Source organism: Monodelphis domestica, chromosome 1 (genome assembly GCF_027887165.1).
Source record: "Monodelphis domestica isolate mMonDom1 chromosome 1, mMonDom1.pri, whole genome shotgun sequence".
In the NCBI taxonomy this organism is placed as follows: domain Eukaryota; kingdom Metazoa; phylum Chordata; class Mammalia; order Didelphimorphia; family Didelphidae; genus Monodelphis; species Monodelphis domestica.
In genome coordinates this window covers 506,749,463-506,776,959 of record NC_077227.1, presented here as the reverse complement: position 1 = coordinate 506,776,959, position 27,497 = coordinate 506,749,463, and the positions used below count along the sequence as shown (strand labels likewise).

Below are 27,497 nucleotides of genomic sequence, written 5' to 3'. Positions count from 1 at the left end.
TTTTAAGAACTATTCTTTAGAAAAAATGGGCTTGGGATTCTTTGTGAAGGAGAAAGGGAGATTACAAACGATATCAACACTGAAAAGTGGACTGCATAGTGCCCTTGTGGCCAGAGTTTGTCATTTCTAAAAGGCAGCAGGCAAGGTAAGCCGGTCTGACTTCTTGGACTTCTGAACCTTGATTTAGAGGAACTACAAACATTACAACTTTTGTAAGATTATAGAAAAAATTCTTAGAAAAAATACTCATTTCAAATATTAGTCACACTGTTGAAATGCTCACCCGATAGTAATCATTTGTTCTTCGGTAGGAAATAGAATATCATAGCAAATGCCCCCAAATTGCTTCATCCTATTACTACAACTATTAAAAACCAAACATTTAGAAAAATCAGCAAATGTGTTTTGTGTATGGGTAAGCCCTATTGAACATGTGCAGCTTTGTCCTCTACTAATTATTTCAGTAGGCACCACAGTTATTTGTATAAGTAACAGCAGAGAGCATCTGATAAGATAATGCTTTGTATTCTTATAAATTTGACTTAAATTTCTAAGTATTTGAGAAATGAGGTCTTTGTCAGAGATACTCCCCCCCCCCCCATTTGTTATTTCTCTTCTAATCTTGGTTTCCTTGGTGTTGTTTGTACAAAACCTTTTTAATTTAATGTAATTAAAATTATTCATTTTTTGTAATGTTTTCTATATCTTGTTTGGTCATAAATTCTTCCCTAATTCACAAGTCTGACTGGTAACCTTTTCCAAGTTCCCCTTATTTGTTTATGGTGTCCTTTATTTTTAATTGAAGCATCCATTTTGTCTTTATCCTGGTATGTGGTGTAAGATATTGACCTATGCCTAGTTTCTGCCATGTTGTTTTATAGTTTTCCCAGCAGTTTTTGACAATTAGGGATTTCTTACCCCTTAAACTTGGATCTTTGTATTTATAAAACATTTAATTGCTATAGACATTAACTATTATGTGTTGATTACCTAACCTATTCCATTGATTGATTATATCTATAGTTAGTACCAGATTGTTATGATGATTAACGATTTATATTTTAGTTTTATATTATAGTATCTGGTATGACTAGACCTGCTTCCTTCATTTTTTTTCATTGATTCTCTTGCTATTTTTGGCTTTTTGTTCTTTCAGATGAATTTTGTTATTATCTTTTCTATCTCTGAAACCATTTTTGTGTAGTCTTATTGGTGTGGTACTGAATAAGTAAGTTAATAGGTAGGATTGTCCTTTTTACTATATTGGTTCAGCCTATTCATGAGCAGTTAATGTTTTTCTATTCTGTCGGTCTGATTTTGTGTGAAGAGTATTTTATGATTATGTTAATTTAGTTGCTGGATTTGCTTTGATAAGTATGCTCCCTAATTTTCTAGAATTATTTTAATGGAGTTTCCTTTTCTATCTTTTGCTGTTGGACTTTTTGGTTGGGAAATAGAATTGCTGTTGATTTGTGTGGGTTTATTTTGTATCTTGTAACTTTGCTAAAGCTGTTAATTATTTCTATTATACTTGTTCCTTTTAATGCTGCATTCCCCATTGCACTAGTAATCCAAATGAATACTCTGTTAGCTTTATTTTGCTTAATATCATTGCATTGCATTATTTCCCATATTAGATTAGTCCAGTAATATTACTTGATGAAAAAAGTTTTGAAGGATTACCTGCAGAACGTTTAGATACTTGAAGGCAGGTGGTATTTCATATTTGATTTATATATCCTCAGGACTTGGTACATTTTATAGGCATTTAATATCAATTGAACTGTTAAAATGGAAACATCTTTGTAGAATGAGAAGTCTAAATATGTAGAAATAGTTTGTAAATTAGAGAATGTGCATATATAAATTTACATATTTTAAATATTCATTATTTGTAGTATACATCTCTAATTTATATATTTTCTTTAATATTTATTATTTGTAGTATACATTTCTTTGGAGATATGCTGATTTTTAATATGAATATGCTGTAGCATGATTTAGTCTTTAAATAATTGCAAATTAGAATAGTAAACCAGCAACTTTAAGCATCTGCAACATGTTCATGAAAAGAGGAGCTGATAACCGACCTCAAAGGGCTCATAGCATGCTTATATGTGTGCTGTCTCCTTAAACAATACCGTTGTAGTTGAATTGGAAGACTGAGATGGTGTTAATAAGGCTCATGAGCAAAATCTGGTCCAGTCAATTATGAAATTCCTTTCAAGCAAAGATAAGTTTTAGCTAACTTTTGAAGGTAGATGAGGGGCAGGAATAGAGAGAGTACTAAGCAAATTCCAGGCAGAGGGAATGCCATGTGTAATCCTATTTTTATAGGTGAAGAACAAACTTATTAATTTGGTTGATGTGAAGACTCATTACAGTTGTAGTAAGAAATGGAATTTATGAGATTCATGGGAAAGGACAGGATGTTCTTAGAGAATCTCAGATTCTACATCAAGAAGTTTTTTAGTGAGAGAACCAAGATGGACTATTGTGGTGCAGGGAAGTGACAGCAGTGGTCATATCATACTGGAGGGGATGATATATATTACTCGGAGTAGTAATGATGAGTTATCAAATGTGTATTTTATTTTATTTTAATTTTTCAAAAAACCCTTACCTTCCACCTTAGAATTTATACTGTGCTTTGGTTCCAAGGCAGAAGAGTGGTAAGGGCTAGGCAATGGTGGTTAAGTGACTTGCCCAGGGTCACACAGCTGTAATGAGATTTTACAGTCTTCTTTGAAAACATCTTTTCATGCACATAGGTCCAACCAAATACTGGTATCAGACCTTGAGCATAGGATTTTAATTGAGTGTTGATTGACTCTTTGGAAGACATTTATCGAATTCTGTTAGAGCTTCTCTTCATACTTACTTTTTGTCACATCATTACATTGCAGACCAATTACATCCAGTTGAATGTTAGGTTGAAGGTCTTAAAATTGTACTGCCAAATTCATTTTGAAATATGGAAATCATTTGCTTTTGAGGTCTGAAAAATTCTTCTGGTACTGTAGTTTGAACTTTGAAATACATCAACTGCAAATTTGTATGGGAAAGGAAACCTCACTCTTTGTTTTAACTTTTGATTGAATCGGAAGTGAATAAAGAAACTTGATATTACTTCTGATTCAAACATCAGAATTACTTTTGAGTTGTATAAATTTTGTGTATAAGTGCTGTTTTACTTTGTAATTTTAGATTAAATTCATTGAGAAACAATACAGCAAAAACTGATTTCCAAAGCCATTGCGTATTCAATAATTGTGGTTGAGGATGATTGTATTCATTCAGAAAATTTTCAGTCTTAGCTCTGAGCTCAAAAAATAATCACAAAACTGTTGCTGCTTTTTCTTCTTCCACATTTTATTTCTTGTTTTGGTCTGATAGGTTGGTAATAAAAAATGCCAAAGTGTAGTGAATAATGTTACACTCATGCTGTCAAGTTTCATAACGGCAACAACTGTGATTTTTGTTGAAGTTGAACGAACAGAAAGGTGAAGTGATGAGAGTATCACATACTGCCTCTGAAGTAGCCCTATACCATATGTAAATGAATGAGTATGGCTGTGTGCCAATAAAACTTTATTGATACTGAAATTTGAATTTCATGTAAGTTGCACATGTCACAGAATAGTCTTGATTTTTTTCCCCCAACCATTTAAAAATGTAAAAACAAATTTTATTTTGTAGGGTCAGAATATGCAAATCTCTGCTCTAGGAGAAAAAAAAGAAAATAAAAATAAAAAAAAACATGATAACAGAAAATAAGCATGTAGCTTGGAGAAATCAGTGAGAAGAAAGATGGAACAAATAAAGTGAAGAAGGGGGATCATAAAGTTATTTTCATTTAAACATTTTGAATTCTTGTAGATTTTGCTTGCATGTTTGCATTTTTTGAAAAGTATATACTAATATAGTTATTTTTTTAATGTAAAATGCAAATAATAAACAGTAAAGAACTGCCTTTAATACAGATATGAGCTGACAGCATTAAAATGACACATTAGTAAACATTAAATAGTAAAGCATGAAATTGCGAAGTTGTGCAGTGACTGAAACGCTTTTGTTGCCACTTGAAAACAGTGTTGGAGCTCTTTCCTAGAATGTGTAAAGACCCTCAAAAACAGCAGCTTGGAATCTGCCCAGTGTTGGTGGATGACTTTTACTGCCTTTGAGTTTAAAACCTGAAATGTTTTGGAACTTTTGGAAACAGGTGCATGGGGCAAGAAATCAGTAGGTTGGATTTGAATATGTCATTTGGCCAGTGCATTCTTATACTTGTCCATCTTTCCATGACCTGTAAGCATTGTGTCCTGAAAGAGGAATTTCATTTGAATGGGACATGATTCATTTTCCACTGTATATAAGCTTCATTTCTTTTTTGCTTTATAGGTGTTTAGAGAAATTTCTTGGCCTTTTGATTCTTAGTAACAACCAATATTAACAATACCTTGTTAGTTTGTTATAAAGACCCTGGGAATATAGGGTGTTTTTGAGTCTTCCTTGATCAGAGTAACATGGATGTGAAATACAGATCTCCCATTCCTGACTTTATTTCACATCCTTCATACTGAATGTCTAGTTGCCTACTATCTATGTCTTTTCTTGTCTAGCACCTCAAATTCAGCATTGCTAAGATCAAACCAATTTTCCTTCTGTACACCTCCCAAATAAACTCAACAACAAAGAAAACACCCAACAAATAACAAAAAGCTTTTTCTGTCCAATGTCTCTTTTGGTGGTACCACCACCTTTTCAATCACCCATACACCTGAGTGTAATCTTTAACTCTCTTTCCAGGCTAATGTCCAGTGTGTAGCACTTGGAATTAGGAAAACTTGTGTCTGAATCTCATGTCATTGCATATAGTAGTTCTAGGACATTGGACAAATATGTTAATTATTTGCCTTATCTGAAAACAGGGACAATATTACCTGTCTTGAGTATTTCATAGACTTCTGAGGATATCAAGTACTTTACAAAACTTAATATTTTATTAATATTATTTATTGATAAATCTCTTTCTGCTTCTCTCTTTAACAGTGACCCCATATTATTATTAATCTCCTTGGAAAACTCACTCACATGTCCTTTCCATTCAAGTTCTTGTAGAATCATTTTAACTAAGATCTCTTCACTGTTCCTATATAGCTTATAAGTATTCTGTCTCTGTCTCCAATTTTTCCTTCACACCATGGCCCAAATAAATTTTTTTCTTTTTAAAATTTAGTTTACTATTTTTTATCAGCAAAATTTATATCCATGTAATTCAGCCTTTCCTCCCTCCTCATATCATAGAAGGAATCATCCAGCAAACATATGTATATGTAGATTTTGTCTTTTGTGTTTCCATTTTTCAATTTTATTCACCACTTATTCTTTTAATACTAAATCTATAGCTGTATATAATGTTCTCTTGCTTCTATTTGTTTCATTCTTCATTATCTAATGTATTTTTTCCCAAGTTTAAAAAAAGATGATCTTTTTTTATGATATATTTTTAATTTATATTTATTCTGCCACTAGCATATACTACAATTTATTTTAGTCATTCCCCAAGTAATCTTTGTAACAGACTTCTTCGATAAAATCATTTATTATTTACTCAGAAACTTGAAGTGGTTCTCCATTGCCTATAGAATATAATAAGTACTCCTGGTTTGGGCTTCTGTCCTCCACAGAATAATATCCATTTTCTCTTGAGTCTTATCTCCTTCATTCTGTAGTCTTTTTTCTAGCCAAATTAAGTCTCCCCTATTCTTGTCCTGTCATTTCTTGTCTTTGCTTTGTTTTAAAATTTTAATTATTTTATTGGTAATTGGTAAAAAAAAAGTATGTCGTGAATAGTTTTTATTTAATTATTCAATTTGTCTGTTCAAAGGGAGCTGAGGGAAAGGATTTGAGTTTCTTCTCTAAAGTATGAAAGGAAATACACTGTTGAGATTCTTTACTAACTTTAAAGTATGGAACTAAAAAAAAAAAAGAAGTATCACTGACACTTGGGATTGTATGGATGATATATCTGTAGAGATACTTTGTTAGCATTTTTAAAACAGACTGGTGAGTGACCACTAAGGAAATTGTACCTACTCATTCAGAGCTAAGAGCTATCACTCTAACCTCAGTGAGGCACTATATGATGTAAAATCTTTTTTTAGAAATATTATTTCATTTGTTGAGGGAGTAAGTTCCAGGGATATGGGGAGGGACAAGGCATGGAAATGTAATGTCTTTTGGGGCCTCATTTAATTCAAACCCCTATTGGCCTTCCTGTTAACTAAATTCTTACAACAAATAATCTGTAGTAAAAAATGGCATATTTAATTATACAATGATTCCTCAACTTTTATGGGAATTATGTTCCAGAGATTCCTGGGATTGGTGGAAATCCGTGAAGTGTAGTGGGGTTTTATTTATTTTAACATTTATACATATTTTAAGACTTTATAAACCCTTCCCACTCTCCTATAAACCTTTTCCATACTGTTACGAATGCTTCATATGCTCTTCAACACTTTCTATACTCTTACACATGTAATTTTTTAAAAAATCCTGAAATATAGCGAAAACTCTGTGATACAGAATTAGATCTATTTTTTAAATAAATCTTGTGATACAGTGAAGCCATGATAAGTGAACTATGATATAGTGAGGGATAACTGTATACAATTTTTTTCATGGAAGTTAGACTCTTTGAGTAATAATTACCGTAGGAATGTTCTGACTGAAACCTCACCTTCTTTTTACAGAGAAGGGAACTGATATTCAGGAAAGGAAAGGGACTTTGAGTAGGGTGGAGGAATCAAGAGTAATAATATGTACATAAATATATGCCTTATTTGATTTTTAGCTCTTTGACATAGACCTTGGTTTAAACTTCTCTATTCCTCAGAGTACCTAATATTGTTCATAAATAGATTTTGATTTCATTTTAAAGATACCTAAAAGGAGACTGTGATGATTAGTCTTTTTTTTAATCACTGAAGGGTTTTCTTAATTTTTTCCTTTTAAATTTTATTAAAATTTTTTCCTCATGGTTACATTACTCATTTTGTCCCCCTCCCACAACTGACAAGCAATTCTACTGGGTTATACATATATTACACTGAAGAGTTTTCAACTCAGGAATATTGGAATAGATTTAAGCTTCAAATGAAGGCTGGATAAATGAATTTGGAGCCACTTTCTAGCTCTCAAATTCGGTGATCCTAACAAAGAACATGATGTGTTTCTCTTCATGAAAAATGTTTGGCTTTAGTTTTGCAACTTAAAAATAATGAATAAAAATGAGAGATGTCTGTTGACAAAGGTTTTTCTGTCTTTTTTTCTTCCTCTCAGGAGTGTTCTCATACTGAAGTAAAATAAAGTCCTATAGATTTCTGAAAGGGGACAGTGGAATGCATGAGTTTAAGTAGTAAGTATTAAACTTGTATTTTACATTGCTTAAGTCCTTTGAAATCAATAAGTAGGATCAACATATTCATCTCCTTGTCCTTCTCATATTCCTTTTCATGTTTAGTCTCTTTTGAGCAACCTCAATCCTTGGGTTAAGAGAGATTGAAAATTGAGTGGAGGCAGGGGCTGGGTATAGTTTTGCTTTGCCATAGATGCACTGTTTGATCTTTGCAAAGTCACTTCATTATATATACATCTGCCTCAGTTTCTTCCTTAGGACTGGAGTTAGGAAAGAAGATTATTTAGAATCCCTTTACTATTTTTAACCTTCTTTTGTCCCATCTTCAACTTTCCTTCCAGTGTCTCATGGCATTTATTTAACCTTTCCTTATTCACTACCATGTACACAAATAAGGCAAACTGGTTTTATAATACCCCCTCTTTATGGTTCCTAATTATATTCATGACCATTATTAGACTCCTTCGTTTTAACAGGGAAAAAAGAGTTACCACCTCCCTCTATCCCAAATAATATCCTTATAGGGGTCCATTGTTGCTATTCATATTGAGATGCCACAGATGTGTATACTCTTCAGAATTCTTTTATTTCTTGCTTGACTACAATGGAACTTACTTTTAAAAAGTCTCTTCCCAGGCCCAATTGAAAGAATTTTCACAAAGCTTTGAAAGTGTAAGTCCTATGATTCTGAAGCCTGTACTTGTTGAGTAAGAGGTGTTAAAAACAGACTGGCCGCAAAGGGTCAGAGTTAAGACCATTTGTTTCTTTTCTTAGTGATTTTGAGGACACATTTTAATTGGAATAAAAGAAGTGCTTTACTAATTGGAAGTTGCTATTTAAATTTAATAATCTGTGGCAGCATTTATTGCTTTTGTGTGGTGCTTATTATTACTTTTTGTTTTATTTTTCAATATTTTCAGAATGTTTCCTATTTCCCTATGAGCATTTTTTAAAATGAAGTATTCAAATGAAGATTTCTTTAAAAAAGGAAAAACATGGTTAGGAAAATAAATCCACACATTGACCTTGTCCTTCAGCATATGCAAATTCCAGACTTGCAGTCCCCCATTTTTCTAGTGCTTTGAGGGAAATGTAGTTTTAAAATTCTTGTTTTAATTTAGTAATTATAATTATGTTGTATTTAACTTGTTCTTTTCATTTGCTTTGTTGTAATTATGACATATTGACCTCTTAGTATTGTTTACTTCACTCTATGAGATCAAATAAATTCTTCCATATTTCTCTCAATTTGTCATTTCTTATGGTATAGTATTTTTTTTTGCTAGTTTATTTAACTGTTCTCTAGTTACTTAGTATCTAGTTTGTTTCCAGTTCTTTGTTTCAACAAAAAAAGCCTAGGGTGCAAATCTCCATTTTACATTCCTAAGGTGAAATTTCAATTGTTTTGATGTATATTTCTGTCATTGCTAACATTCTGTTATTACTATTATTGTTATAATTAGTTATTCTGTTATTACTATTAGAACTAGGGGAATTTTTCATGTGCTTGTTAAATGCAAATTTTAATTCCATGTTTTTGGCCATTTATATATTAAGAAATTACTCTTGATCTTAAAGCCTTTATTGATGTATTCCTAGAAAGTTTCTTATCTCGCAGTTGAAAACACGGATACTTCAGGGATTCCTTAGATAATTGCTATAAGTAATTTTTATCTAAAAAACAAATTGCTTTTATGTGGATGGAATTATATAGTATACAAACTTATTTCATTAAAGTAGTTATCTTAGAAGTATGTGCAAAAGGAGGCTTTTTTTTTCTTTTCCTCCAATAATGTTTTATTATGTTTTTCCTCATTACATGTAGAGACTTTTCAAACATTTGTTTTCTGATACAAATTCTTTCCCTCCTTCATTCCTTTTACCCCCTCCAAGACAGCATGCAATCTGATATAGATTACCACATTGTCATATAATACATATTTCTAAATTTGTTATGTCGTAAAAGAAGACGTATTCCATATACAAGAAAAAACTCATGAATGAAATAAAGTAGAAGGTGATATGCTTCAGTCTACATTCAGAATTCAGTTTTTTCTATATCGGTGGATTACATTTTTCATCACAAGTTCTTTAGAGTTGTCTTGGATCCTTGCATTGCTGATAGTAGTTGTCATTCCCAGTTGGTCAATGAACAATATTGCTATTACTGTGTAGTGTTCTTCTGGTTCTGCTCACTCTACTTTGCATCAATTCATATAAGTCCAGGTTTTTCTGAAATCATTCAGTTCATCATTTTTATGGCACAGTAATATTACAATCATTTACTACAGTTTGTTTGGCCGTTCTTCAATTGATGGATATCTTTGTAGTTTCCAATTTTTTGCTACCACAGAAAGAACTGTTACAAATACTTTTGCAAAGTAGGTCCTTTCTTCCTTTGATCTCGTTGGAATACAGACCTAGTAGTGGTTTTGCCAGGTCAAAGGGTATGGATAGTTTAGTGACTCTGGGCATGGTTCCAAATTGCTCTCTAAAATGGTTGTATCAGTTCAAACATAGTTCTACCAAAAACATCTTAGAGCTCCAATTTTTCCACATCCCCTCCTGCATTTTCCTTTTTTGCCAGTCTTGATAGGTGTGGGTGGCACCTCAGAATTATTTTAATTTGCATTTCTCTAATTAATAGTGATTTAGAGCATTTTTTCATGACTGAAGATTTAATTTCATCTGAGAACTGCCGTTTCATCTCCTTTGACTATTTATCAATTGAAGAATTACTTGTGATCTAATACATTTGGATCAGTTCTCTGTATATTTGAGAAATGCGGTCTTTATCAGAGTTTATCCCCAGTTGATTTTGTTTCTGAAAAAGCTTTTAAAATAAAACTTTAATTTAATTTACCCATTTTAAATCTTGTAATGTTTTCTATGTCTGTGTCTTGTTTGTAAATTCTTATTTTTATCCATAGGTCTGACAGGTAAACTATTCTGTAGTCTCTTAATTTGTCCTTGATATCATCCTTTATTTTCTTTTCTTAACCCTTACCTTTTGTCTTGGAATCAATACTGTGTATTGGGTCCAATGCAGAAGAGTGGTAAGGGCTAGGCAATGGGGGTTAAGTGACTTGCCCAAACAGCTAGGAAGTGTCTGAGGCCAAATTGGAACTTGGAACTTCCTGTCTCTGGGCCTGGCTCTCAATCCACTGAGCCACGCAGCTGCCCCATATCCTTTATTTCTAAATCATGTGTCTGTTTTGATTTTATCTTGTTATTGGTGTGAGATGTTGGTCTATTTCTGGTTTTTGTTATATTGTTTTCTATTTGTCCTAGTAGTTTTTTTCAGATACTGAGTCCTTCTTCTAAAATCTTGCATCTTTGGGTTAATCAAACACTAGGTTTCTATGGTCATTTAGTATTGTGTGCTGAGTACCTAATTTATTCCATTGACTAAGTATGTGGACCTCCAGGTATTTTATATTGTCCACAGTTATTTTAGTAATATATTTCTTTATGTTTTCCAAAGTTATATGATCTATATTGTCACCCTCCATTATTCCCTTCCCCTTTCCAGAGCTGACAAGCAATTCAATCTGAGTTATATATGTATTACTACATAAAACATATTTCCATATTATTCTTTTTTGTATATGATTAACCTTATAAAACCCAAACCCCAAACATATTACAAATAAACCAGTGATAAATTATGTGTTTTCATCTGCATTTATACTCCATCAGTTCTTTCTCTGTAGGTGGATAGAATTCTTTTTTATAAGTCCCTCAGAATTGTCCTGAATCATTGTATTACTTATAGTAGCAATGTCTATCACATTTGATTGTTCTGTAATATTACAGTTACTGTATATAATGTTCTACTGGTTCTGCTTATTTCATTCTGCAATCTTTCGCATAGGTCTTTCAAGCTCTTTCTGAAATCATCCTGTTCATCATTCTTTATAGCACAAATAGTTTTCTATTACCATCATATACCACAATATTTTCAGCTATTACCCTTTTGAAGGATCACTGTTATTTTAAAATAGATTTCTCTTTTTATCTCTCGCTGTTGGGGCTTTGTTGATAGTCTAACAATGTGATAATTTATGTAGTTTATTTGAAATCTTGTAACTTTGCTAAAGTTGTTAGTTGTGTTAATTTATTTTGGGGCTGATTCTCTAATATTCTGTAAGTATACCATCATATCATATGCAAAGAGTCTTAACTTTATTTCTTAATTGTCTTTTCTAATTCCTTAAAGTTCTTTTTCTTATTGGAATAGCTGACACTTCTAATACAATATTGAATAGGAGAGCCGATAACAGATATTCATGTTTTGCCCTTGATATTGAGAAAGGTTCTACCATATCCCTAATCCAGATAATACTTGCTGTTGGTTTTAAATTAATGCTACTTATTATTTTAAGGAAATCTTCATTTATTCTTATATAGTTCCTTGGTTTTTGAATAGGAGTAATTGTATTTTGTCAATAGTTTTCTGAAATAATCATATAATTTCTGTTGGTTTTGTTATTGATTCTGTCAGTTCTGTTTAATTCTTTTCCTAATATTAACCCAGCCCTGCATTCATCATGCAAATCGCCCTGCCTCAGTGTATGATTCTTGTGATATATGTTGCTGTAAACTCCTTGCTAGTATTTTTAAAAAATTTTGCATCAATATTCATTAGGAAAGTTGGTTTATAGTATTCTTTCTCTGTTTTCAGTTTTCTTGGTTTAGGTATTAGTACTATAAAAGGAATTTGGTAGGAGTTCTTTGCTTATTTTTCCAAATAATTTATATGGTATTGGAATTAATTGTTCTTTAAATATTTGGTAGAATATCTTTGTGAATTTTGGGTTCTAGGATTTTTTTAAAAGGGATCTTGCTGATGGCTTATTCAATTTCTTTTTCTAAAAGAGGGATATTTATGTGTTCTCTTTCCTAATCTTTTAATCTCACAATTTGTATTTTTGTAAATATCCACTTCACTTAGATTGTCAGATTTATTGACATTTAGTTGGGCAAAATACCTACTAATAATTATTTTAATTTTTTGTTGATTAGTGATGCATTTACCCTTTAATCATTTTTGATATTGGTGCTTTTACTTTCTTCTTTCTTTTATTAAAACATCACATTAACCAATGATTAAGCTATGTTTTATTTATTCAATGTTTTCCATTCATTTTTATTAGTCTCTCCTTTGATATTCAGGATTTTCCAAGTGGTGTTTAATTGAGGATTTTAAATTTGTTTTCTTTTTAGATTTTTTTAGTTGAATATCCAATTTATTGGTCTCTTCTTTCAGCATTTTGTTGATGTAAGCATTTAGAGATATAAAAAATCCCCTAAAGTACTACTTTGGCTAGTATGTAAGTCCTGTTTACTACTTTGGAACTGTTACCAGGGTCCCCTCTCTTCTATTTCTGGTAGCATTAGTGTTCTTCTTTGTCCTGGGACCGTGACCTTGAATGACATCAAGGTAAGGCAGCTAAGGGTCCCATTTCATCTACTTCTGACTAGTTGTTTTATCCCTATACAATTTGAGAATTTGAGAGTAAGGACCTGCTGTAGGTTTGTGCTAATAAGCATTGGCAGCTGCTGGCTACCTTTCCCTGCTGCTCATGGTTTAAGTGTTCAGGTGTGGTATGGGTTGGTCAGTGCTTCCTTCTTACACTAGGGACTTTCCTAGGGACTTTCTAAGTTATTTTGGGCTAGAATATTATTTTGTTCCATCCTTTTTTTTTTATTTTATTGCTCCAGAATTTGTTTTGAGTAGTTGTTTGGAGAGGAATTTTGGAGAAGTTGAGTGAGTTCTTGTGTTCACTCTATTATCTAGCCTTCACCTTTCCCTCTTTATTTTGAGGTTACCATCATCCTTCCCATTCTCCAGGCTTAAAATTTGAATGTCGCTGTTTACTCCCTTTCTTATTCACTTTATTCTGTTTCTAATTCTGTCCTTTTTACCTACTGAACATTTCTTTTATGCTTTCCCTATATTGCTGCCAGCCAGGTGGGGGTACTTGTCACTTCATGCTTAGACTTTTGTATTTGTGTACTAGATGATCTTTGTGTCTTTAATTTCTCTCCATCCCAGACCCCCATTTAGCACTCAAGTGCCAAAATGCTCTTTTTTTTTTTTTTTTAAATAAAAACCCTTACCTTCTGTCTTGGAGTCAATACTGTGTATTGGCTCCAAGGCAGAAGAGTGGTAAGGGCTAGGCAATGGGGGTCAAGTGACTTGCCCAGGGTCACACAGCTGGGAAGTGTCTGAGGCCAAATTTGAACCTAGGACCTCCTGTCTCTAGGGCTAGCTCTCAATCCACTGAGCTACCCAGCTGCCCCCCAAAATGCTCTTTTTAAAGGGAAGATCAGACTCTATTTAGTTTACTACAGATATACCTTATTATACCCCAGAACAAATATAACATCATCCCTTTTTGTTTTTAAAAATCTTGACAATCTGACCCTTTTCCTATTTTTCCATTTTTAAAAAAACAGCTTAAGCCTATCCATTTTCCTTACATCTTAAAAAAAAAAATAAACCTTTAACTTCCTTCTTGGAAGCATGGTAAAGGCTAGTCAATGGGGATCACACAGCTGGGAAGTGTCTGAGGCCAAATTTGAACCTAGGACCTCCTGTCTCTATGCCTGGTTCTCAATCCACTGAGCTACCCAGCTGCCCCGTCATTTTCCTTACATCTTAAGTATGTCCATTAAAAAAAATTTTTTTTTTATACAGTGACACTGGCCTTCTTGCTATTTTCCCACAAGACACTCTTTTCTATTCTATGTATTCTCAGAGTCTGTCCCCCTCGCTTTGGAATACTTGTTCTCCTTGTATTTGCTTCCTACATTCCGTGGTTTCCAGCTGAAATCTAACCTTTAAAAAAAGAAAATGCCTTTCCCCCCCCTCAATGCCAGCAATTTCCTTTTGAAACTGCCTGCAATTAACTTATTTGTGTGCCTATTATCAACCTGTAGTATGGACTTTTTGAAGGAAGTTACTGCCTTTGTTGTCTTGTCCCCCCTCCCCCCCATTTCTTCACTTAGCACATTGCCTGTCACATAGTGGGTACATAATAAATACTTGTTTACTGACTAGCTTATGGACAAAATCTTAGTTTATAGTTCTTTGCTCCAATAAGAACTACTGCTATAAATATTTTTACACATAAGGCTTTGTCAAGTTGTTACTATTTATTGAATAGTTTATATTGTCATATTCTTTTACACTTTTTCTTCTCTTTAGCTTTCTTTACAAAGAATGTGGTGAAAGAGATTGAAGTAATGTTTCTATTCCACTGTCTCCATGCTCCCATTCAGATTGATGCTTCTTGCATTGACTTCCTTTCCTTTTAAAATGTTTTTCTTTACATTCTATGTGGAAGTTGAAGTAGGTTTTTGCTGTCCATTTTAATTTGCTCTTTCCACACTAATTCTATATTATTTTCTATCCCACTGTTTGTTTTTGGAAGGAATCTGTGGTTTCTGTTTGTTGATTGACATTTTATTTTCTGTGTTCAGAAGTCTCGGCAGTTTTTTCTTGTACTATTTCTTGCTTTGTACTGTTGAGGTTTTTTGACTAGTCATGTTTTTCTTGGAGAAATATAATCCTCAAAGTGCCACTCTTTAAAATAATTTAAGGAACATTATGCTCTGGTTGTATCCTTTCTTTGCAATTTACAGGTCTTCTGCCTTACCAGATGTTAATTCATTTTGTCTTACAGAATATTAGCTGACTTGGAGGCCATAACCTTTCTGTTATTAATATCTTGTTGGTTAATCTGTTTATGTTCAAGGTCTTTTACTAAGCTTGAGATCTTTGTTAATTTAAATCTCCTTTTTCCTTTGATGAGGGTTTTAGTTTCAAAGTTGTCCTTAGTCTCCTTCCTCATTTTACTTTTTACTAACTTCAGTCTCTGATCCAAGTGACTTCTGGAGTAGGCAGAGGTGGCTGCAGGTGGATGTCAGTTCCTTTTCCTAAAGTCCTCATGGAGCACCACACATATGCTGGCATCCTGTTCTGCTTTTCTCTGTTCCAACATTCTTTGGCTGACCTCTCAGCCAGAAGAAACCTCTGGCTTTTGAATTTTTTACTGGGTCAGGGTGAGCAGTAGAGGATAGAATTAAGTTCTGTTGAAAGCACATATAAGCCGTTGCAATTTACCCAGAATGTTGTGACCACTTGACAGGGAGTACTGAATGAGCCTCTCATTTATTGGCCTCTGCTGTTGTTTTGTCATCTTGTTGCCTCTTTAGAGTTAACCTGTGGAGGGCACTGACTTTTTTTGTTTCATGGGTAATTACTATTTTAGAGAGGTTTTTGAGGTTGGAGGATCAGGTAAAGTATATAGTCCTTAACCATCTTCCTTGTCACATTTCTTGTTAAGTTATGTATGAAGACACCAAAATGTGTCTCTAACTTAAAAAACAAAACAAAACAAAAAACTCTTACCCTCAGTCTTATAATAAATACTGAATATCTGTTCTAATGACAGAGATGGGTAGGGGCTAGGCAACTGGGGTTAAATGACTTCCTCAGGATCACATAGTTAGGAAATACCAGAGGTCACATTTCAACCAAGGGACCTCCCATCTCTAAGTCTGATTCTCAGTCCACTAAATCACCTAACTAAGCTGCCTCTGTAATTTTAAAATTCTATTTTGTTTTAAATAAGAATGGGATAACTGTCCCACCCACAATTTCTACCTTCTATGTTTGCCTACTCATCTTTTTCAACCTAATTATGAGAAATAATAAGTCATAATCCATTTTTCTTCATTTCTTCCTTCAGATATTCCTGCTGTTCTCCAGTTCTTATATCCATTATAACAAAAGAAAACTGTCTGGGGACCTCTCTATGGATTTTTAAATTCTCTTTGTAAAGCTTAGAGATATTAAGAATGGATATCTTTTTTCCTCCTTTTAGACCTCAGTTTAGCATTTAACTATCACTTCTAGTTCTCAGATACTATGTTACTGGAGTTTTCTTTTCACTCACATGTTTTCATTTCAAAATTTGTACTCACCTCTTGTATTTTTATTATGCATGAAAGAATTCACAAAGCTTTCATTAATTGCTTCCTATTTCTCAGGCATTATGCTAAAGATTGGGTTTCAAATAGAAACAAAGGAACTTTTCAGTCGCTGTCCTCAAGAAATTTACATCTACATTGGGAAAGACAATACATGAAAGGGAACTGGAAATTTGGGATTGAAAACACACAATTTTGTTGTATGGAATGGTTGAAGTGTCTTGGAAATTTGGGCCTTGGTGAGAGGCGGTAAAACTTACTCCTTTGGGCTGGGGGTGTCCCATTTATTGTTGGAGGATGTGAAAGTGAAGGTTCAAGTCACATCTACATATTGATAAATGCTTGAAGGTGCTTATTTCCTAAAAGGTAAATATTTTTCTTTTTTTAGGATTATACAAAGGCTTTGAGAACAGGTTGTTTTTAGATTTAAATGTCTTATCTGCTGCTTTTTGAAATATCCAATTCCAAGAACATATCTCCTCTGTGATATTATTTCAATGTGATATTAATATAACATTAATAAATCCAGTTTAAATATCAGTCAATTGTATGTGTACATAAGCTGCCTTTCCTAGGCAATGGCTTTACTCTTATAGCTATGGTCTTTCCTCACTCATTCTCTTTCTCTTCTTCCCTTCTCCCTTCCCCTTATTTCCCTTCATTTCATGAATTTTGTACCTGAAAAAGAAATCATGATTATCCATGTAGTGATGAAATTCTCCCAAGTTCAGATTATTCCTTGATTAACACATCTAGTTTTGTCATCAGCTCTGTACTTTTTGAAGACTTTGCAAATTATTAGAACAGGAAAGGTTATGTACTCTGTTTTTCAGGATTTGGGGTTTAATTTAGTTCCATGATATGATATTTGGAGGAAGGCTTGAGTTTAGTCATTCAAATATTTAAGAAGAACTAATATAGAAATTCACCTTTAGCATTTTTTCTTCTTCAGGTTAATTTCATTGTATTAATTGCTTTTCTGATTATAGAGATATATTTCTCTATAACATTTTCATGAAAAAAATCATGTTTGAAGAGATTTCTAAACCATTTTACTTTCCACATAGATTTTTTTTTCTTTTCATTCCTGATCATTTTTATCAAGACCCGTAGTTATCAACTTGTTTGTACTTCTTACCAAAACAGAATCCCAAATTTAAGAGCTGGAAGAAACCTCAGCAATACTCTTGTCTTGATGAATACATGAAAGGAATCCTCACTATAAGATACTCGACAGTCTTTTCCTAAAGATCTCCAAGAAGTGGGAACCCACTCCCTCCTCAGGAAGTCCATTTCACTTTTGTATAGTTCACATTTTTGGGAAAAATTTCCTGGTATTAAGCCTTAATTACTCTCATTGCAATTTCAGTTTAGGATCTGCCTTCATCAGGAGTATGGCTCACTTCAAGTTACTTATTGATTTTCATGTAGAGAGAGATTAAATTTGTTCTTATGGCTTCAGTCTTCTCTTTTACAAGCTAAACACAAGCAATTGTTTCAATGACCATCATATATCATGGACGTAGATGTCCTTCCTCATTATTAGTTGCCCTCCTCTTGACACTCTGTTGCTTATCACTGTTTTTCTTAAATACCATATTCCTAGAATTGAACATAGCTATGGAGTAAGATATAGCCTGACCTGTTTATTCCTAGAATTATGTCCTCCTTTAGGCATTAGCAATGATTGCATTACTTTTTCCCCCTGTCAGATCACACTGCTGATTCACTGACCTAGCAGTATACTAAAATGCTCAGATATTTTCATTTCCCCCCAAATGGTAATTTAACCCTGTCTTACTATCCTGTACTTGTGAGGTTGTGTTTTAAGCTCAAGTACAAAACATTGCTTCTTTCCTAATTGAATGCCATCTGATGATGTTTATTCCTGATGCTCCAGCCTGTTAGGATCTTTTTGGATCCTGACTCTGTAACCAGTTATATTACCTGTCTCTTCAAATTTAAAGATTACTTACAAACTTCCTCAGCATACCATCTATAACTTTATTCAGAGAATAAAGAAAATGTTAAGCATTACAGATCTCTAAAGTATTCTACTAGAGATGTCTTGGCATTCCAACACTGAACTCTTTCAGAATGACCATCTAACCAATTCTCTTCTTTTTTTAATATATTAAAATTTTTTTGAGCTTAAAAACCATAAAAGGGCACATTCTTATGTGCATGGTAAGACACAAAAGAGGACTGTAAGAAATTCTGACTATTTCATACTGATTGTATCTAAGAAATCGCAGACATTACTTTCAAAACTGTCCCATTTATTTGTGATTTGTTGTAAATTTACTTTCCCATTTATTTGTGATTTATTGTAAACTTACTTTCTTTATCTTTTGTGTATTTAAAAAAAGCTTCTTTTTTTACTTCAGTATTGCTAATTTCCTCTTCTTCAGTTAAAAAAAATGAGAGAATTAAAAACCCTTATAAACATGTATAGTTAAGCAAAATAAATCTTTGTAATTACTACGTTCAAAAATATGTAATTCTTTCTATACCTTCGTGTTTCTTCTGTAGACATGGTTGATTGTTTAAATAGTATTTCTTTATGTTATTCTTTTATAAATTATGTTCCTAATTCCATTTATTTCTCTTTATATTAGTTCATACTACCCAGGAGGCTCTGAATTTCTGTTTTGCCATTTCTTATGGGCCTATAATATGCAGCACAAACTTTTTATCACTTTCCCAATTGGTTTTCACCTCTTTCCCTTCTAGGTTTTTCTTTCCCTTTCCTTTTGTCCCTCTTTATTATTAAGAAGTTTGTTATTTCTTGCCATCATTCCCTCTTTTATAGTATCCTCATCTTTTTATTTTATATTAGTTTTTACATCAATAAAACTTTTAGTAGATGTTCTCTGACTTTTTGCCATTTATATTTGTATTTACATTTATTCTCATACTGGTTGATGGTTTCTTTGGTCTCTGGCTTTTGTTCCTCAATTGGGAGCTTTGTTCCAAAAATAAACTCCACTGCTTTTTGTTATTTGGGGTGTGGTAGTTGGTCCTATTTGATCTTTCACTGGGTCACTTGGATTCATCTTGTTCAGATATCACATTGTTATTAGTTTTGAACCCATTTAATTACATTATCACCTAATCCATATTTCTTTATCTCCAGAAGGATAAAATAAAATGTTTTAGTACAAACCTCTCAAATCTTGGTAAGCAGTATCCATGGTATTCTCATCTTTAGTTCATAGTAATCCCATTAAAAAAGGAAAATCATATTGTTCTGGCTTCTTCATTAATACATGATACTCTTTGTAATCATCACTTCCATTCTAGAAATTTATGAACTTGATCTGATCTATAATCTCCCTAAGGATTGATGTTAAACTCACTAGTCCATAGGTTGTAAACTTTGTTTTCTTTTTTTGTAAATTGAGAACTTCTCCTTTTCAAATATTCTTGTACTTCTTTTCCACTTTATTTTAGGACTCATTAACAGTAGCTCAACAGTCACATTTTTGAGTTATTTTAGAACTTATGGATAGAGTTCATCGGGGCCAGATTATTTGAATTCTTACTATTTTCTTATTTACCTTGAATGTCAACCCCATCAATCATTGATGTGCTTGTCATTTCCAATGCAAAGGCTATTCTTTGCTGAGAAAACAGAAATAACATAAGAATTTAGCAGTCTGTCTTCTCTCTCTTTTGCCATTTATTCCATTCCCAAATTGATTTTTTTTTCTTCATTGGGCAACAGTCAATGAAAGAAAAATAAATTAAAAAATATACCCCAAACATTTATTAAGTACTTACTCTGAGCATACGATGTGCCATTATTTGGAGATACAGGAAGGAAAAAGGAGATGGTTATTCTTTTCAAGGACCTCATCCTTTCTTTTGGTAGACTGCACAAAGAAAAGAGTTTAAATGTAGGGCAGTGGAAGTCCCTGACATCCTCAAGGGTGAATAAGGTGCCACTGGGAAGTTTTGAGTGGTTGTATACCAGCTGATTGTATGACCATGCTCAGTTGACTAGTAAAGCTTTTGAGTTTTTACTGGGTCCTGTGGGAGTGCAAACAGTCTGTTCTGGTGGATCTCTGTCTCATTTTGAGGCTTCTTGTCAGTAACTCCTAGCTTCTAATCCAAGTATTCAAAAGAATCACAGTTCTCTTTTACCCCCCCACCCCCACTCCAAAAAAAGTCCTTCACCTGTCTCTGAAATTTTTATTAAAAAAAAAAATGCTTTGAAAACTGCATTTAAGTATAGTTATTTTTATTTATAATTTTATGCATTTAGGAACATTATCCTGAGAAGGTGTCCATAGATATGACCAGGCTTCCTAAGAGTGATCCTTGATCCATGATTACAGAAATATTTAATGAACCTCTGTCTTATGGCGTCTGGGTGGCCTGGGTGTAAAGAATGGAGAAATGAAGGTAATGGTAAAAGGTCCCCTGCATTTCTAACTATTCTTTTCAACTTTCAGGCCAGGATAAAATCTGGATGAACTATGATTTTTGAGGGAAGAGCATAAGCAAGATAAGGATACCCTGTGTTTTCCCCATGGTCTTCGCTTTCTTTTCCAAGACCACATAATTGTTTATAGTACCTTTTAGATTCATCCTGGTAGTATCATTTGTGTGCAAATGAATAATGTATGAGTCTTAGGATATTCTGTTATGTCTTAAGGAAGAAAACAGTTTTCACTTTTGTTATCTGGTGGACAAGTCATCTCCCTTTTTCTTCCTCTGTCCCTTACTAGCTCACATGCTATAGTATATTATTCTTTGGAGCATAAGCAACTTTAGTGATTAACGAGAAGAAAGAAGACAACAGTAATACGTCCATGTTGTGGACTTGCAAGACTGGAAGCATGATGGTGCCTTCAATGCAATTTGAAAAGTTTGAGGGAAAGATTGTATAATATACAGAGTTAAGTTTTATACATATTAAGTTGGGATGTCCTTGAGACATTAGGTCCCAATATGTTTAATTGGCATTTGGTAATCTGAGACTGAAATTCAAAGGAGGAACTGCAGCTGCATGGATATAACGACAACAACAATTTGTGCCTTAAAGATTTCCAAAGTGCTTTATGGATGTTATTTCATTTGATACTCTCAACATCCCTGTGAAGTATAGGTACTTTTATTATCACTATTTACAAATGAGGACACTGAAGCTGAGATATTTAGTGTCTCACTCATGGTCATAGATAGTAAAATCTGATACCAGATTTAGCTAGGTCCAATGCTATTGGGCCACTTAGCTTTCCAGAACTGCTAGTCATTTCTGTTATTAAACCTATAGGAACTGATGAAGCTACCAAAAATGTGTAAAGAGAGAAGAGAAATGGCCTAGATCAGAACTTTGGGGAATACCCACAGTTAGGGGTTGATGTAGATGATTAGTCATCAAAGGAGGCTGACAAGAAACAGTCAGGTGGATAGGAGAGAGTATTGTTATGAAAATCCAGAGAGGAGAATATGCAGGAGGAGAGATATTTAACTTTGTAAGTTGCAGCATTTAGGTTTATTATGTTGAAGACAAAAAAATCTGTCTGATTTGGCTGTTGAGAGACCACTGATAACTTTGGAGAGAAGAGTTTCATTTAAGTGATGAGGTTGGAATCCAGATTATAAAGGACTGAACAGCCAGCAAGAAGAGAGAAGGTAGTGAAGCAGCTGGGGTTGACAGCTTTTATTTGATTGAGTAAGGGAGGAGAAAAAAATAACAATAACTTAAAGTGAATGTTGAGGTCTAGTAATGATTTTTTAAAGTTGATGGAGACAGGCATATTTGAAAGGAGTAGGAAAGGAACTATTAGGTAACAGGCAATTTAATTTAGTTTTTGTGTTACTGCAGTGTTTTTCCCATATTTCTAATTGAATGCAAGTTAATTACAGTGGATAGTTGGAATCTTAACTTTTTGTAATATTTTAATTTGGGTTTAATTCCACAAAACTTGATTAATTATTTTCCTCAGCATCAAGAGTTAGTAATTTAATTCTTACAATGCAATTGCAAATTTCTCAAGAGCTAGTTGTAGAACTTCTTAGAATTAATGACATTGAATTATTGCAGACATTTCATATATTCTTGTATTTACTATAGTAACAATTTTTAAAGCATTAAAATTGCAGGAACATATAGACCAATATGAGGGAATTGGAATAGGAAGTAGTTTTTCACTTGAATAATGAGCATATTATCTAGTCAAATAATACATTTGAAATCTTGGTCTTTCATCAAAAAGTAGAATTAATTCCATTATTGGAGTTGTGTAGCACACACTTATTTGTCCTCATTTATTGATAATACATATTTAGCACTTAAATTACTTTTTTCTAGAACATTAATCTATAACTAACATTCTGTTATTGCTAACAATAAAACTAGTGGAGATGATGGAATTCCAGATTAGCTATCTAAAACCCTAAAAGACGAGGCTATTAAAGTGTTCTTTTCCATATGCCAGCTAATTTGGAAAATTCAACAGCCTATCTTAAGGAAGGTCAAATTTATGAACAGTTCTGCTCATTTCATACACCAGCAAAATTATGTTTGAGATTCTGCAAAGTAGGCTTTAGCAATATGTGAACTGAGAATTATCAGAAGAACTGGCTGGTTTATGAAAATGCAGAGGAACTAGAAACAATTGTCAATAGTCACTGGATTCCTTTCTCCAAGCAAGAGATTTCCAGAAAAAAAAAAAGAACACTTGCTTCTGCTTCATTGACTACACCAATGCCATTTACTGTTTGTGGCAGGTCCTGAAAGAGATGGAAGTATTAGATCATCTCATCTGTCGAAGAACCAGTATATGGGTCAGGAAGCAATAGTTGGAACTAAACATAGAATAAATGATTGATTTAAGATTAGGAAAAAAGTGCAAGAAGGCTGTTTGTTGTCACCTTATTTAATTTATGTGCCAATTAAAAGGAAAGATCCCTGATGGTGGGAAAGCTTTAAGGGAAAAGGAAAAGAGAATAGCAGAGGATTAGATGGATAGTGTCTTGAAAGTAATGAATGTTAACTTGGATCGATTTTAAGAGTCAGTGGAAGATAAACGGTTCTGCCATTTTGTGATCCATGGGATCACAAAGAGTTGGTCATGACTGAATCACAGAACAAACACAGAAACTTTTTTAGAATGTCTATATCAATATTCTCCAAAATTTTCCAAACTCTACAAAACCATTAAATTTTAATGTTCTCTTCACTATTTCCTAGTTGAAATATTTGTTGTTTTCTCTTTTTTTCTCCTCTCAAGCCACATGCTGTTAACTTAAAACTACATTACACAAGGCCCTCTTTTTACCTTATTATGTTTTCTACCCATTTGTTATCTTCAATTCAAAAGCTGGTATAAGATTGAAGGAAACCTAGGAAATCCCAAGGATATAGTCTTCATTTACGCCAAAGCTTTCTGATATACTGATTAGGAAATTATTATCTGTGGCATTTTGCAAACATATAACAATCTCTTGACAAATACAATTCTGCATTATTTTGAGCTCAGTGTATTAAATTATAATATTTAATCTGACAATTTTCCAATAAACCCCACCCCATGATGTGGAGGTGAGCTTTGTTGCTCCAGCGCATGAACTGTGGTAAGTACTTTAAGTTTGTGCTTTGTGACACGCTATATTTTGTTCCAGGGGTGCCCTAGCTTCCAAGTTTGCAGTGTATCACCCCCAGAATATTCACCTGATCAACATTTATGGTCAGATTGGCTCAAAAAGATAATTTGTAATGGCATAAAGAAGTTTTGCCTTCATTCACATGTTTCATTTGGCTGCATGTGATTAGATAATGCATTCTTAGTTGACAAGATTATAGGAGAGCAATACTCAATGATTTTAAAAATTGCATCTTTATTTGTCATTATATATCTGAAAGGTAATTGTTTTAAGGAAAACGCTTGAAGTATGCCTGTGACATAACTTTTCAATTATTAGTAAAATTATGTAAGTATTGCTTAGTTTATAGTTCTTGCCATGGTGAAAAGTTCTTACTTATTTAGGAACTCTGTATATCCAAATTTTTTTTATAGAGAAATTCATCATGAATTCTAAGAATTACATAGTTTTTTTATATAGCAAATATGTTAACCCCCTGTGATATATGTAATATATGGACTAAGTACTGGGAATCTATATACAAAAATAAATCACCTTGTCTTCAGGGAGCTTCCTTATATTCTTTTTAGATGTAGATGGTGTATATAGAAAAATAAAAGTAATTTTATGAAGTACTCAGTATTGAGTGGGTTATGGGGCTCTGTAAACATCCTTTGTAGAAAGTTGTACCTGAGCTAACTCTTTAAGAAAGTTAAAGATTAACTTTCCTTAAAAGATAAGTTTCTTAAAAGTTTGGAAATGGATAAAGTGTATTCCCATCATCAAATAATGTTATGTAGGTTTGTTTGGAATGTTATATGTGGAGAATATGTAAGTCAGTAATTTTGACTGTATCAATAGAGAATGAATGAAATAGTAATGTGAACTAAGTTTACAAAGGTAAGTGGGAGCCAGGTAGTGGATCATTTTAAGTGTCTTATTGAAGAGTCTTTGTGTTATCTTAGAAGCTATTGGAAGTTCCTGATATATTCTTTTTAATTAGAGGAGTGATATGGTCTGAAAGATTATGGAAATAATCAGTTTAGCAATTTTGTGAAGGAAGATTTTGTAGATAGGAGAAGCAAGATTTCCAATCAGGAGCATGTTAAAATGGTTCTGGGGAAAGGTGTTGAGAACCTAAATTCCAGTCTATGGCTGTTTGAATAGAGAGAGAAAGGTAGAAATATTAAGAGTGTTAGAAATGTTTTAGATGTAGAATTGACAAGATATAGGAATTCATTTGGATTTGGAAGTATGAGGGTGCTATGAAGAGACAAGGATTACTTTGCGGTTATGAACCTGGTTGATAAGAAGGTTGGGAGGGTTTTTTAGAAATGGAGAAGTTTGGGGGTAACATAATTTTTTATGGGGAGGTATAGTATGAACTCAGTTTTAGATATTCTTCATTTGAGATGTCTTTGCAAGATATTCAGGTAAAAGTCTCCTAATGACAGGCGGTAATACAGTTTTGTAAGAGTTAAAATTGGTTTTGGTCAAATTAAGTTATAAAAAGTTGTGGTCATCATTTAGAATAATTTAATATTAAGTAGCTTATCTAATAAAAAAAAGGAAAGAAGACCCCAGGGCCTGATGGATTCACAAGTGAATTCTATCAAACATTTAAAGAACAACTAATCCCAATACTATACAAACTATTTGACATAATAAGCAAAGAGGGAGTTCTACCAAATTCCTTTCATGACACAAATATGATACTGATTCCAAAGCCAGGCAGGTCAACAGAAAACTACAGACCAATTGCCTTAATGAACATCGATGCAAAAATCTTAAATTGGATACTAGCAAAAAGACTCCAGCAAGTGATCAGGAGGGTTATTCACAATGATCAGGTGGGATTTATACCAGGAATGCAAGGATGGTTCAATATCAGGAAAACCATCTACATAATTGACCATATCAACAAGCAAACCAACAAAAATCACATGATTATCTCAATAGATGCAGAAAAAGTCTTTGACAAAAAACAACACTCATTCCTATTAACTAAATTAACTAAAACTAAAACAAAAACACTAGAAAGTATAGGAATAGAAGTGTCTTTCCTAAAAATAATAAATAGTATCTTATCTAAAACTATCAGCCAACATCATCTGCAGGGGATAAACTAGATGCATTCCCAATAAGATCAGGAATGAAACAAGCTTTAGTAGCATTATTACAGCAAGGTGTAGAGGTAGTAAAGAGGGAAATGTAGGAAGGAGGTAGAAAATATTGCCTAGCTAAATACCCTAAGTCCAGATCCAAGTGCCTCCAGACATTGAGTCCAAATACTAATGTGAATCTTGCCAGCTCATGACATTTTCTCCTGCTAAGCGTTTAAGCAACCAAAAGAGAATCTCTAACACAGAATTCCTCTTTCAGCAGAAGCCACCATTACAGCAGAATGAATCAGAATGCCCTTGCTGGCTTTTATAAGCAGTTTTCTCCATGTCACTTCCTGTCTTTCTGGTTTCTACTTCCTTTCACTATGGGTTGGTCTATCACATCATGGGAACCAATCATAGTTTCTTAAATTTCCTGGCACTGCCCTTGGTGTAGTACATGTGGGATCCTCCTCTGAGGGTGTGAACTTTTATGAAAAGTATCCTCAGTTCCTGACTTATTAAGTTAAAAGGGTAGAGCCCTCCAAGTACTTAATTGATTAAGTTAAGATAAACAAAGGGAGTTAAAAATTTCCTTTCATAACCCCCCCCCTCCCAGATTCTATTGGGAGATGAGAATGTTGAAAACTTCCAGATTTACATTCAATATTATACTTTCTAAGGAGAAATTACAATAATTGGAGATAAGAGGGAAATAAAAGAAAAGGAAAGCAAAAACAATGATGATTGGTGCATTGACAAAACATAAGAGTTTACAATCAGAAGAAATGTGTTCAACCCTCTTTAATTTAGTTCATTATATCCCAAAGTTCACTCTGGATTCTTTGTTGCAGTGTATGATTTCCTCAGGCTTTTTTATGGCACCTTCTTCAAAAAGATTCGCTTTTTTGATTCGGGATGTTGTTGAGTTTCTTTTACTAAAATTTCTCCAAAAAAATTTAAACCTTTAATTTTAGGTTGGTTAGACTGTTTTAATATATCTATATGTGCTGATTATATATAGATTTAAGCATCATTTGTACCAAGGAATCACATTCAGAATTATACAAATTTATGCAACAAATATATGAAGGGAAATCTTGGGGTACAATGCACTAAGCAGCAAAAGAAAAAAATGGTTTCCTTCCAAGAATAACTTATTCTGAAGCACAAAGTTGAAAATATGAGTTTTTAATAGATAAAATGGCTTCCTGGCAGTCTTCATGAGAATATGAGACCTGGATAGAGTCTTTGAAACCCAACATAAAATAAGAGAAACATAGAGACAAAAATTTATTGGAGTAGAGGTTTTTTTAACCAGACCTCTGTCGACAGATTTTTAGGAATGAACTTGAAAAGGGAAAAAAAAAGTTAAA

The 27,497-nt window shown here is 33.2% G+C and overlaps 1 protein-coding gene across 18 annotated transcripts in view; it reads left to right on the top strand.

Moving 5' to 3' along the window:
- The window catches only part of NCOA3 (nuclear receptor coactivator 3), a 211,679-nt gene that overhangs the window by 102,473 nt on the left and 81,709 nt on the right, over nucleotides 1-27,497 (top strand). For 11 of the 18 annotated variants that reach the window (XM_056812981.1, XM_056812973.1, XM_056812982.1 and 8 more), the window contains one exon: nucleotides 7,348-7,423. The exons of the other annotated variants lie outside the window; for them this stretch is intronic. The gene's annotated coding sequence lies outside the window, so the exon portion shown is untranslated. The remainder of the gene's footprint in view (nucleotides 1-7,347; nucleotides 7,424-27,497) is intronic. 18 annotated transcript variants of the gene reach the window in all.